Here is a 13,635-nt window from a genome sequence, read left to right as displayed (position 1 = left end):
TAAGAAAATTAGTCGACCACCTGCAGGGCCTCATTTCTAGAGCATTGCTAAAGGCTTTTAAGAATCTAGAGTTTATCAGAACAAGGAGTTTCTTTCCACAAAATAAAATCAATTTAATATGCATATAGGACTGGAAGAAACATCCTCAAATACCTCGTATTTGATTATCTTTTCTGAGAGCAAGTTTTAAGAAAAGGACTGAAAGGGAAGTGAGCAGAAGACAGGAGGTGGGAAATGCCTGGTTGGAAGGCACAACACCATGAGGTATGATCTCTAGAAATCATAAATCAAAAGAAGGTGCACATGTAAGATCATTTCATGGGAAAGAAAAAAAAATGGGAAAGGATCCAAAGAGGCTTGGCTTGACATCAAAATATAATGCAAGTCTGATAATGATGATAATGATAACGACAGGTGATAATGACAGAGAAGAAAGAAAATACTATGTAAAAGCATCTTGGACTACAATGCAGCTCTGAATTCCACAAGGCCATATCTAAGTATCTGAGCCAAACTATCCATCCAGAAACTGGCCTGCTTTAGTGTTCCTGCCCCACTTAGTCCTTGGCTGGCAACCTGGCAAAATATAGTTAATAGGGGCTGGAGAGATGGCACGGAGATAGGGCAGTTGCATTGCATGTAGAAGGATGGTGGTTCGAATCCCAGCATCCCATTTGGTCCCCCGAGCCTGCCAAGAGGGATTTCTGAGCATAAAGCCAGGATTATCCCCTAAGGGCTGCCGGGTGTGACCCAAAAAACAAACAACAACAACAACACAAATATATAGTTAATAGCACTGGGCTGGAAGGGGAGGAGGAAATGCATAGAAATAATACAGGGGTTAAAGCAGTTGCCTTGCATGCAGCCAACCACAGTTGAAATGCCATCACCACATAGCTCCTTGAACATCAGCACCCAAGAGGGGATCCCAAATTTTCTGAGCACTACTTGGGAGACACAAAAAATATAATATTCTCTCACATTCACCAATTTCTGGGAGACCTGGAAGCTGTAACCATGCCTACAAACAGTTGCCATATCTGTATTGGGCCAACTCCATAGACTCACTCTGTTCTTGAAAGAGCTATGAAAAACCTGTCTTGAAAAATTATAGATACTGTCCATACAGCTGAAAACTGGCACTCTTGGGAGGAGAGAGTGGGTCAAGCCCTGCCTACTGAAGCCATATCTGCTGCATTCATCACCCATAATTGCTGCTTTGCCCATGGCCCTGCTTCACCACCTTCTATGATTCTCTACAGAGACATCAATCTTACCAAAGCCCAGGTATGCCAGTATTTGGACTAATATCACAACTATTTTGGAGTGAGTATAGTCACCTGCCCCACCACCACCACCACCACCACTACATTCTATTTCCGAGATACTTTGCAGCCAAGAAAACATTCCACAAAAGCCAACATTTTAGTAATAGTGCTTTGAATTCCTGGACTGATTGGCCACATTCTCAGCTGCATGACAATTTCACTTGTTTGATGCTGTCATACCCATAGGAACACACCAATACCGATGCCAATGTGTAGCTGTGGTCACATAATGTTTGGAAATAAATGAAATAACAAAATGGTTAGCTAGCAACAAGAGCTTCCTAAACCTTCTGCAATGACCTAATAATCTCATTGGAGTTACAATAATTTTCACAAATTCACTTATTGCTGTGCTTTTTTTTCCTTTCTTCTCTTTTTCTTTTTTTTTCTATTTATTTTTTTTAGTATTTTTTCTCTTACTTATCTGGAAACAAATGTATTGTGGCAACTATGTCAATTATGTGATGCAGGTTATTTAAATAAAGTAAAAATATAAAAGTACAATATTCTAGTCACAAAATAATAAAGCTAACTTATAAAGTTCTAAACTTTACATATTATAATCAATAATATGTTGCAATTTGAAAAGTTAATATTGTAAATAGGCTTATTATGATGATAATTTCACAATATAAAAATATTGAATCATTATGCTATATACCTGAAGCAAGAATAATGTTTTATGCCACCTATATTCCTACTATTTAAAATAATATATTATGCTCTTGTCAAGAGAGTAAATCTTAAATATTTTAACACACACATAAATGACAATGTGACAGAGGTGTAAACTAACTTTATATGATAATCAGTTGACAAATTATACATGTATCAAGTCATATAGTAACCTTAAACTTCTATAATGTTTTATATAAATCAGATCAATAAAAGTATAATATAAAAATGAATGGAGAACAAACATCATAATGGAGCAAATGGGGCCCTCATTTCCTACATATGTAAGGAGTACATCCTGTGACTGCCATATAAACTGAGGCTGGAAGTTGATGTCATTCCTCAGCACTGACTCAGTGATGCTCGAACTGACCATGTAGACACCAGCATTAAATACATTTCAACACCCTTCACCTGTTCACAAAGAGTCTTTGCTACTTCCTTCTGAACCCACACAAAATCCATTAAGACAAGGAATATTCCTTAAGGTAGTAAATGATTGTTTAACAAACTCTAAAATGCCTAACAAACCCTTAGGCAATTATTGTTTGCCTAAGACAGAAGAAGCTTCTTTCTGCGGGAGGCAGCCCAGAAGACACCAAGAAACATATTCTCTCCAGGACCCGCACCTGAGGAGAATGGCTGCTCCGCTTCACTCCACGGCCGCATGCATCTTTTAATCCTTGAACCCCACTTCTGCACATAGTAAAAAAGCACACTACAAGCTTCACAATGGGGAAATTTTGCAGTACAATCACATGGATAGAGAATCAAGATGGCTGCTCTGATAATCCGAAAAGTACCAAACAGTTAGGTATCCTCTCAAATAAGATGTTTAGAGAAGAATTATGGAAGATGTTCATGGAGCTCAAAAAAAAAAAGCATCGACAGACTTGAATGGAGCACAAATGAGAATCAAGAGGATTTGAAGATTGAAATTAGAAAATTTCACACTGAAATAACAGGTCTGAAAAACTTGGCTTATGAATTGAAAACCTCAATGGAAAGCCTCTCCACTGGAGTAACGGCAGCTGCAAACAGGGTCAGTGAGCTAGAGGATGAAATGCAGAACAACTCCATACAGCAGAAGAGATTGTAAGAGAACCTTAAAGCAAATGATCAGATAATGTCTAAACTACTAAAAGAATGTGGCCATACAAATGGCCAAAAGACACATGAAAAAGTGCTCCACATCACTAATCATCAGGGAGATGCAAATCAAAACAACGAGGAGATACCATCTCACACCACAGAGAATGGCACACATCACAAAGAATGAGAATAAACAGTGTTGGTGGGGATGTGGAGAGAAAGGAACTCTTATCCACTGCTGGTGGGAATGCCGTCTAGTTCAACCTTTGTGGAAAGCGATATGGAGATTCCTCCAAAAACTGGAAATCGAGCTCCCATACGATCCAGCTATACCACTCCTAGGAATATACCCTAGGAACACAAAATTACAATACAAAAACCCCTTCCTTACACCTATATTCATTGCAGCACTATTTACCATAGTAAGACTCTGGAAACAACCAAGATGCCCTTCAACAGTCGAATGGCTAAAGAAACAGTGGTACATATACACAATGGAATATTATGCAGCTGTCAGGAGAGATGAAGTAATGAAATTTTCCTATACATGGATGTACACAGAATCTATTATGCTGAGTGAAATAAGTCAGAGAGAGAGAGAAAAATGCAGAATGGTCTCACTCATCTATGGGTTTTAAGAAAAATGAAAGACATTCTTGCAATAATAATTTTTAGACACAAAAGAGAAAAGAGCTGGAAGTTCCAGCTCACCTCAGGAAGCTCACCACAAAGAGTGATGAGTTTAGTTAGAGAAATAACTACATTTTGAACTGTCCTAATAATGAGAATGTATGAGGGAAATGGAGAGCCTGTTTAGAGTACAGGCGGGGGTCGGGTGGGGAGGAGGGAGTCTTGGGACATTGGTGATGGGAATGTTGCACTGGTGATGGGTGGTGTTCTTTACATGACTGAAACCCAAACACAATCATGTACATAATCAAGGTGTTTAAATAAAAAAAAAGAAATAAAAAAAGGAAACATTTTTCAGGATATACTCGGCATATAAGACGACCCCGATTTTCGGTTGACTCTTTTTTTTTTGGTTTCAAAAGTCGTCTTATACGCCGGAAAATATGGTAATGATTCTCAGAGATATGAAGCTCACCACAGAGAGTTATGGGTGTAGTCACAGAAATAATTACACTGAGAACCATCATAACAAAATGTAACTGAATGAGGGTAGTAGAAAGACTGTCTAGAGTACAGGCCAGTGTGGGGTGGGGAGGAGGGACACTTGCAATAATGGTGATGGCAATGTTGCACTGGTTAAGCTTTTTTTAAAAAAATAAAATAAAATAAAAAAAGAATGTGAAGTGATGAAAATAGAAGTCTTTGAGAAACTCAAACATAGGAATCAATGAAGTCCCAGAAACCCAGAACAAGAATAATAAGAGGAGTTGAGTTGGAGGAAGAGTGAGAACAGGAAGAGGAGGAAGAAGAATAAGGTGAAGAAGAAGAAGAAGAATAAGGTGAAGAAGAAGAAGAAGAAGAAGAAGAAGAAGAAGAAGAAGAAGAAGAAGAAGAAGAAGAAGAAGAAGAAGAAGAAGAAGAAGAAGAAGAAGAAGAAGAAGAAGAAGAAGAAGGAAAATAAAGCAAAGAAGAGTAAGAATAAGGCGAAGAATATTGTGAAGAATAGTAAGAAGAAGGGGACGATAAAATGGAAGAAGAAAAAGAAGAGGAGAAAGAAGAGTAAGAAGATGACAAAGAATAGTAAGAAGTGGAAGAAGAGAAAGAAGAAAAAGAGGAGGAAGAAGAGAAGAAGAAAAAGAAGAGAAGAAAAAAGACAAGAGGAAGAGGTTCAATTTGTAGAGTAGATGACCTATATATCTCAATGACTAAATTTGATCCCAAATGATCTGATGTCCATGCTCTATTATTCTCACAAATTGTATGAATTCACTATATCTGTATGTATAAAAATATGGAATATATTTATGCATTTAATAAATATCTAATAAAGCAACTGTAAAAAATACAGTCAAGGGTGGGGAAGGTGGGAGGGGGCAGTGGTGGTGGGGATGGTGCACTGGTGAAGGGGAGTGTTCTGTTTATGACTGACACCCAACTACAATCACGCTTGTAATCATGGTGCTTAAATAAAAATTAAAAAATAGAAAATAAAATAATATGTTCTACATAATTTTAAAGAAATGTAGATATGTCTTTATAATTAAATTACTTTAATCAAAAAAGACAGAAGAAGAAGAGAGAGAAAAAAAGAGAGAAGACAGAGAAGAGAGACAGAAGAAGAGAGAGAGATTGATACTCATAGGGTAATTAATCTGAAAAGTCAAAACTATGGTGGACTACCTAACAAACAAGGAAATAATAAAGCTGTGAGATTTGGAACATTGTTCTTATGGTCTGTAATTTTGCCAGATATCTACCAACATATAGAAGAAGAGATAATTGTACCATATTGGAGGTTTGCAAGAATAGGAATTCTTAAACTTTTCCATTTATGATCCATTTTTCCTAGAAAAATTTTATATGAGCACAGGCATAGTGGCATATAAAATGGGCTTACAAATCAAATGTTTACTAAGAATAAATGTATTTTAAAGATTTATTTTTGTGAATCTTCTCTCCCAATCTATTACTTCACCTTATATGGGATCATGACCACAGTTTAAGAAGCAAGGCTCAAGATATTGTAATCATCAATTGACCCACAAACTAGAGCTGGAAAGAGGAGGATTTTAATCTTCTTTCTTCTTCTTTTTTTTTTTTTGGCGTATGAGATTCACTCATCTTCCCTATAACCAGAGGGTGATATTAAGGCCAGCAGAACAGAACAGGGATTGGCATTTTCCTCATATGGCTACATCCTAGTTCAATCCCCTCTCCACTGAGTATTGTATCCAAAGAGTGAATCCCAAGCACACTGCTGGGAGTATTCTCAGAACACTGCCAAGTGTGGCCAAAATCCCCACCTCCCTACAAAAATACTGTCAGAATACTAAATATGACTGTACATTTAATTCTGAAACATCCTTATAAATATTGAGATTTAGTAGGTGAGTGCAGAAAACTACTCTTTTTGCAGGCATTCAAGATAAATTTTACAAGTTCCCTTGTTTATAAAAACTGCATTTGCATTTCTTAACTTAATCCTGGTTTGATCCCCATCACTACATGCAGTTCCCTGAACACTGCCATAAGTGATCCTGAAGCACAGACACAGAAGTAAGCCCTGAGCACTACAGAGTTTGACAGAAAAATAAAACTATCATTTATCAAGCTAGAGTGGCCTGCATCTTCCTTAGACTTCTTTCACTCTCACACATAATAATGAGTTTCATGTTATGCCTTGGGAGTGCCTGAAATTGAGATTTTGACCAATAGCCATCCATGAAGACAAGAACCTGGATTTTATTTTCCAGACAATACAGAATCTCCTCTCTCTCTTTATTCTCTTTTCCTTGGAGAGAGGTATTGGAGAGGGTTTTATTTCCTTTGACCCTGAATTGACAATGGGGCCTGCAATCTATCTAGTGAAGTTTAATAAGAAAGTTATCTGCTGAATTACTGTTTTACTTCCCTAATAGCCATCAAGAAACTCCACAGTTCCCGATAAAAGATGTGCTTGACTCAAGAAGTACATGAGCAGATTGGAAAAAAAAAAGGTAAATTTGAGAGTCTTACAAGCTCTAACAAAAAAGAATCTCTGAAAGTCTTATCCTTTTAAAACATCCTTGAAGAAAATTGCCATGTGTTCCTCAATGTTTCCAAATTACAACATGGTATATATTCATAAATATATCTAATTCATGTAAAATATTCAAAGAAATGGCCAGGGAGGTATAAAATAAGCAGCTACCAAAAGTGTGAACTAATGTGAAATCATATTATCTCAAAGTAAAAGGTACTTAACTGTGCTATTTTGATATTAATTTTTCTTTGAAGGTAAGAATCTATTCATAAAGCAGATAGTATATGTAAATAAAATAATTTATTCAAATATACATAGAAACTTGTCTGGGATGATTTTCCCATGCTATATTTGTAGAGCTATATTTATTTTACATTTACTCCTGGGAACTAAGAGATATGTTACACTTAAAGAGAAATTATTGATCCCACATATTTGTTAGGTTTGAATATTCATCTATTCTTGAATAGCAGGCTGATTGTGACACTGGAATGTCTGCATAATTTTTAAAAGACTCCACTTAATAACTAAGTTTAATCTGCATTCAAAATAGCATCTGAGCAGTAATAGTCCATTCTCTCCCCAACTAGATACCTGTTCCAAAGTCAATCAGGGCTGGATTTATCAGGAAAAATGAAGTCATGAAATTTTCCTATACATGGATAGATATGGAAATTATTATGCTGAGTGAAATAATTCAGAGGGAGAGAGATAGACACAGAATAGTCTCACTCATCTGTGGGATTTAAGAAAAATATAAGACAGTATTGTAATAATATCCAGAGACAATAGAGATGAAGGCTGGAAGAATGGGCCCATGGTATGAAACTTACCACAAAGAGTGGTGCAATTAGAGAAATAACTGCACTAACAACTATCATGACAATGGTAGTGAGTGAGAGAAATAGAATGCCTGTCTGGAATACAGGCAGGAGGTTGGGGGGGGGGGGCAATGGGGGCATTGGAGGTGGAAGGGTTGCACTGGTGAAGGGGGCTGTTCTTTTTTATAACTGAAACCCAACTACAAACATGTTTGTCATCATAGTGCTTAAATAAAGATATTATTAAAATAAATAAATAAGCAAATAAAAAATTCAAGGCTGGATTAATTATCTACCTCCTTGCTCAGTTGCTTGTATATGTTAAGCATAGACTAAAACTTCTCCAGTGCTGGAGGGGCACTTCAGTTGCACCCATCTGGACACCTTTCATTTTTCAAATGGCATTGCAGGAGATCAGTGTTATTCCATTTTTTCTCTTCTGCTTTTGAATGTTTGTTGTTGGGGGGTGTTTTTGGGGGGGAATGGAACACACCTGGCCATGCTTAATCCTGGCTCTGTGTTTACAGATCACTCCTGGCAGAGCTTAGGAAACCATATGCAGTACTGGGGATAAAACTGGGTCATCTACATGCAAAGCAAGTATGTACTATCTCTCTGGCCCCTCCACTTTTTTCTTTATTGACCATAAAGAAATTTCCAAACATTTTTTTCTTTTTTGGTATTGTTTTTGTTTTTGTTTTGGGGTCACGCCTGGCAGCGCTCAGAGGTCACTCCTGGCTCTGCATTCAGAAATCTCTCCTGGTAGGCTTAGGGAACCATATAGGATGCCAGGAATCAAAACTGGATTCGTCACGGGTTGGCGTGTGCAAGGCAAACGCCCTACCACTGTGCTATCTTCCCAGCCCCCAAACATTTATTTTTGGTTTTTGGGTCACACCCAGCTGCCGGGATTCAAACCATGGTCCTTCTGCATGCAAGGCAAATGCCCTACCTCCATGCTATCTCTCAGGCCCTCAAACATTTTTTCTAATCACACTTTCCCTTTCATATTCCTTTTTATACTGTATAGAGTCTCTTACATACACCCAAAAAGTATAAACTTTCTTCCTCCTCTTCCCCCAAACAAGAACCAGTTTTCCCCACTGAGAATGCATATACTACATACTCTACAACCTACATTATTCATTTAATTTATTTGCAGCAGCTTCATTAAAATATAAATCTAATCAGATTTCCAGGATTTAAATATCAATTGCTATCATTTTCTAAAGGTATGAACTTGGACAATTAACTTTGATGTGTCTCATTTTACTCATCTGTACAATTAGGGTAAACCTTATATTTAATAAGACTACTCTGTAAATTAAGTTAGTCCATGTGTGTTTAAAATACTGCTTAAACACTCCTTGACAGCTGATGCCTTAAATATTTACATTAAGGTAAACAAAAGATAAATTGAAAATAAAAAACAAGGGCCCGGAGAGATAGCACAGCGGCGTTTGCCTTGCAAGCAGCCAATTCAGGACCAAAAGTGGTTGGTTCGAATCCCGGTGTCCCATATGGTCCCCCGTGCCTGCCAGGAGCTATTTCTGAGCAGACAGCCAGGAGTAACCCCTGAGCACCGCCGGGTGTGACCCAAAAACCAAAAAAAAAAAAAAAAAGAAAAGAAAAAACAAATTGAGTACATCAAATTTAAAAGTTATATAAATATAAAAAATCACTACAAAAATTAAAAGACGAGATACCTAATGACAGAAGATATTCACAATTCACGCATCCAATATGGGTTAATATCCAAAAGTAAACATTACCTTATACAAAAATATGTATTCTATAATTCAACAACAAAGAGTAAACAACTGAATCAAAGACTGGGTAAAACATTATTCAAATATCTGTATTCCAGATATTTCTCCAAGAAGACAAATAGATGGCCAACAAGCACATTATCACTTGGTATTAGAGAAACACATATAAGGACAAGATATTATCTCATACCTATGAGAATGACCTATATCAAAAATGCAAGAATAAACAAGTATTGGTGAGACTAGAGAGAAATTCTATGAGTAGAATCCTCATATGCTGTCAGTAGAAATGTTATATTTGTAGAGTATACTTGAAAAACAGAATAACAGTCCTCAAAACACTGTAACTAAAACTATTGAATGATCCAGCAATTCTAATTCTAGGTATAGATCCAAAGAGTATGAAACTGGTGAAGAAGGGTATTCTGTTTATGACTGAAACCCAACTACAATCATGCTTGTAATCATGGTGCTTAAATAAAGATTTAAAAAAATAAAAGATAAATAAAATAAAACCTTACTGCAGGCCAAGAGTTTTACATTAAAAAAAAAAGTTTCAAATGACACAGGTCAAGTGATAATAAGGGAATCAGTAGTTTCGGGAAGGAAACTTCCTTCCTTGCCTTACTCTTTGATCACCTGTTGTGTATGTAAATATTTTAGGGGATTATTATGTTACTGACCCTAACCTGATCGGTGATTGTGCCCTACCCTAGGGTGTGACCTGGCATTCTGCCCCCACCCTAGGGTAGTACCTGATTCTGCTTCCACCATTGGGTGGTATCTGATCCCACCATTGGGTGGTACCTGATTCTGGGGGATAAAAACAAGGGTCTGTGGAAGGCGAGAGGCTTTTTGCTGGAACTGAGGCTGAGTCTTTGGACTTCAGTCTTGTCCACCGAATAAAGCTAATATTTCCACAAGCCTGACTGTCTGCGAGCTGTTTACCTACCGTTTCACCTCAGAATCCACGGCTAGACAGGGTGGCAGACGCGTGCTCCGAGCTGGAAGAGAAAGGCCTCATCCTCCATCCCTACATCAGTCAATCTCTTCAAGGGCTGACTTGCAACAATCACCTGGGGAAGTGTGTAATGAAGGGAGTTAGGAAATGGGGCACAGACAGATTCAGAATTGGTAAAGTCTGAGTGAAGAACATATGCATCAAAACAGCTAATTCCCGAAATCCCACTGAACAATTGTCAGACTACATCTGAGTTTACCTGATCTTCCCCAACTGAAGAATGCCATGCCTTTTTTTTGCTGAAAAATTAATTAGTAGTAATTAATTATTAAATTACTTATTAAACTGCCCCCCAAGGTCTGTGCTAGGTTGTGAAATTGTTGAAATTGTTGATGGTCTTTGGTAGCATCACAGCCTTTGTTCTGTATTAGAACGGGTCCTCTCAGAAATTTTCTATATCTGACACTTCTGCATCTCAATGGGTTTCACTGAAAGTTCCTGCACCTCCATGTTTTAGGGCTGCCTTCACTCTGTGACATAGTGACTTTTTCCAATTCACATCACCAGGGCCTTACCTGTCTGCCTATCTGCAACATATTCTTCACTGATCCTCATGTGTTTCTTTTGTTTTGTTTCTGGGTCTCACCCAGTGGTGCTCAGGGGTTTCATGGCTCTGCATTCTGAAGTCACTCCTGGCAGATTTGAGGAACCATATGGGATGCCAGGAATAGAACCAGGGTCTGCCCAGGGTTGGCTTGTGCAAGGCAAACGCCCTACTGCTGTTCTGTCTTCATGTCTTTATGTGTTCTTGGTGTTGACACAGTTTTAGCAGTTCCACAGTTCTGGAGCCACAAAACCAACATTAGAAGTGAGAGTAATGACAAGCATAATCCCAAGACCACCTGAGTCCATATTCTCACCCTCTACTTGGCTCAAGTGAACAACCAAAGCCCTCTAATATAGCTGCAAGAAGCTAGACCTGGGGCCGGGCGGTGGCGCTAAAGGTAAGGTGCCTGCCTTGCCTGCGCTTGGACGGACCGCGGTTCGATCCCCCGGTGTCCCATATGGTCCCCCAAGCCAGGAGCAACTTCTGAGCACATAGCCAGGAGTAACCCCTGAGCGTTACCGGGTGTGGCCCAAAAACCAAAAAAAAAAAAAAAAAAGAAGCTAGACCTTTGCCTCTGAACTCTTCCTAACAGGTCATCCAAACCATAGGGGCACCCTAACCCATGAGCAAAAAGGAGAGATGAGTAAAAGAAGTTTAAAATAGTTCTCTAAAAATATGGTATACATGCTGGGAAAAGGGGTGGAGGGAGGACAACCCTGGTGGTGAGAATGGCCCTGATTAATTGTCACTATGTACCTCAACTATTACTGTGAAAGATTTGTTATTTACTTTTGGTCACAATAAAAATTATTAAAAATAAATAAATAAAATAAAATAGTTCTCTAATAGATGGAACACCTCCCCCAAAATGCCCTGCTCCCCTAACTTGAGAAGATTGAGAGGTAAATAATGAATGCTTTTAAATATTACAAAAATTATTTTATGGATATTTAATATAATACAAAAATTAATTATGACTGATATTATGATTTATAATAAGAAATATGTATTAAGTCTCCCTCATCATTTCTGGCACAGAGCTCCTAAAACTTTTAGAATTTTATAAATGATAAAAGCAATAAAAGTGTCTGTTTGTTAATTAAGTGATTTTTAGAAATCCTTTAGGTCACCTAAAGATAAGGTGAAGGCAATTTGGAACTTTTCATTTTTCACTTCCACTACCACAGTTCTCCTAAAGCTGAAGAACTGGAACCATCAAAAAACCAATGATTTAATCTATTTTTCTATGTACTAAAGCGGAAGGAAGGAAGGAAGGAAGGAAGGAAGGAAGGAAGGAAGGAAGGAAGGAAGGAAGGAAGGAAGGAAGGAAGGAGGGAGGGAAGGAGGGAGGGAAGAAGGAAGGAAGGAGGGAGGGAAGGAAGGAAGGAGGGAGGGAGGGAGAGAGAGAGAAAGAAAGAGATAGAAAGAGAAAGAAAGAAAGAAAGAAAGAAAGAAAGAAAGAAAGAAAGAAAGAAAGAAAGAAAGAAAGAAAGAAAGAAAGAAAGAAAGAAAGAAAGAAAGAAAGAAAGAAAGAAAGAAAGAAAGAAAGAAAGAAAGAAAGAAAGAAAGAAAGAAAGAAAGAAAGAAAGAAAGAAAGAAAGAAAGAAAGAAAGAAAGAAAGAAAGAAAGAAAGAAAGAAAGAAAGAAAGAAAGAAAGAAAGAAAGAAAGAAAGAAAGAAAGAAAGAAAGAAGACAGACTAAAAAGGATGGAATTTTGAGGGCTTCAGGACTGAAAAACATGAATAGATTTAGGAAAACGGCATACCTGGAAAGAGTATAAAAGCTCCACCCTTCTATCCCACTACTTGTCTTACGTTTCTCTTCTGTTTGACACTTCCTGCTTTATGTACTTTTGCAATAAACCAGTAATTTAGCAACTAAATTTCCTAAGTTCTGCAAGTCACTCTAGAAAACTAGATGAACTTGAGGATTATAATTAGTCAGAGGCACAAGTTACAACCTGAACTTGTGGGGTTAAGCCCCAATTTGTGGAACTTGATGCTCTCTCCAGGTGGAAAAAGTTATAACTAAGCTGAATAGGAAGCACAAATTGTATCTTAAGAATTGCTTGATATAGGGAAAATAAAGCATTCACTGGAATTGGGAGCAGAATTGTATAGCCTAGAATCATACAGTCTTCATGCATTTATTCTGTATTAGCACAGTAATACTGAAGTAATTTTTTGCATGTCATAAAGAAAAGGGGGAAAGGAAAAAATGAGGAAAAAGAGCTCAAAGTCTTTTTATTTCTTTTTTCTTTAATATGGAATACTTCATGAATTTGCGTGTCATCCTGTGCAAGGGCCATGCTAATCTTCTCTGTATCATTCCAATTTTAGTATATGTGCTGCCAAAGCAAGCACTCAAAGACTTAAAAAAAAAAAAAAGGAAAAAGAAACATCTATACTATCTCTACTGATAGTACAGTAGGGAAGTCGCTTACCTTGTGTGCAGCATATCTGGGTTGGATTGTAGGCACCACCTATAGTCCCTTGAGACCTATCAGGAGTGATTCCTGAGCAGAGAGGCAGGAATAAACCTCGAACAAAGCCTGCTTTGTGTCCCCTTCCACCACCACCCCATAAAAAGGCTCTGCTGTGATTATTTTCTCATAGTTTCAAGTCATTTGTTAAACTATGATTTTTAGTGGCTATGTCTATAAGATCTATCAAAGGTAAGTCGCCAGCTATTTAGTAATGTTTCTCTTTTTGGACCACTACACGTTCTATT

At 37.6% G+C, this 13,635-nt stretch overlaps 1 non-coding gene across 1 annotated transcript; it reads right to left on the bottom strand.

Moving 5' to 3' along the window:
- Positions 1-13,162: 13,162 nt before the first annotated feature.
- LOC126002152 (U6 spliceosomal RNA) lies at positions 13,163-13,268 on the bottom strand. The gene has a single exon (XR_007492927.1). It is a non-coding gene; the product is annotated as a U6 spliceosomal RNA (small nuclear RNA).
- Between the last annotated feature and the right edge of the window lie 367 nt (positions 13,269-13,635).

This window comes from Suncus etruscus, chromosome 2 (genome assembly GCF_024139225.1).
Source record: "Suncus etruscus isolate mSunEtr1 chromosome 2, mSunEtr1.pri.cur, whole genome shotgun sequence".
Taxonomy (NCBI): Eukaryota; Metazoa; Chordata; class Mammalia; order Eulipotyphla; family Soricidae; genus Suncus; species Suncus etruscus.
Note: the sequence above shows the minus strand (reverse complement) of the source record. Positions and strands in the feature narration are given on the sequence as shown.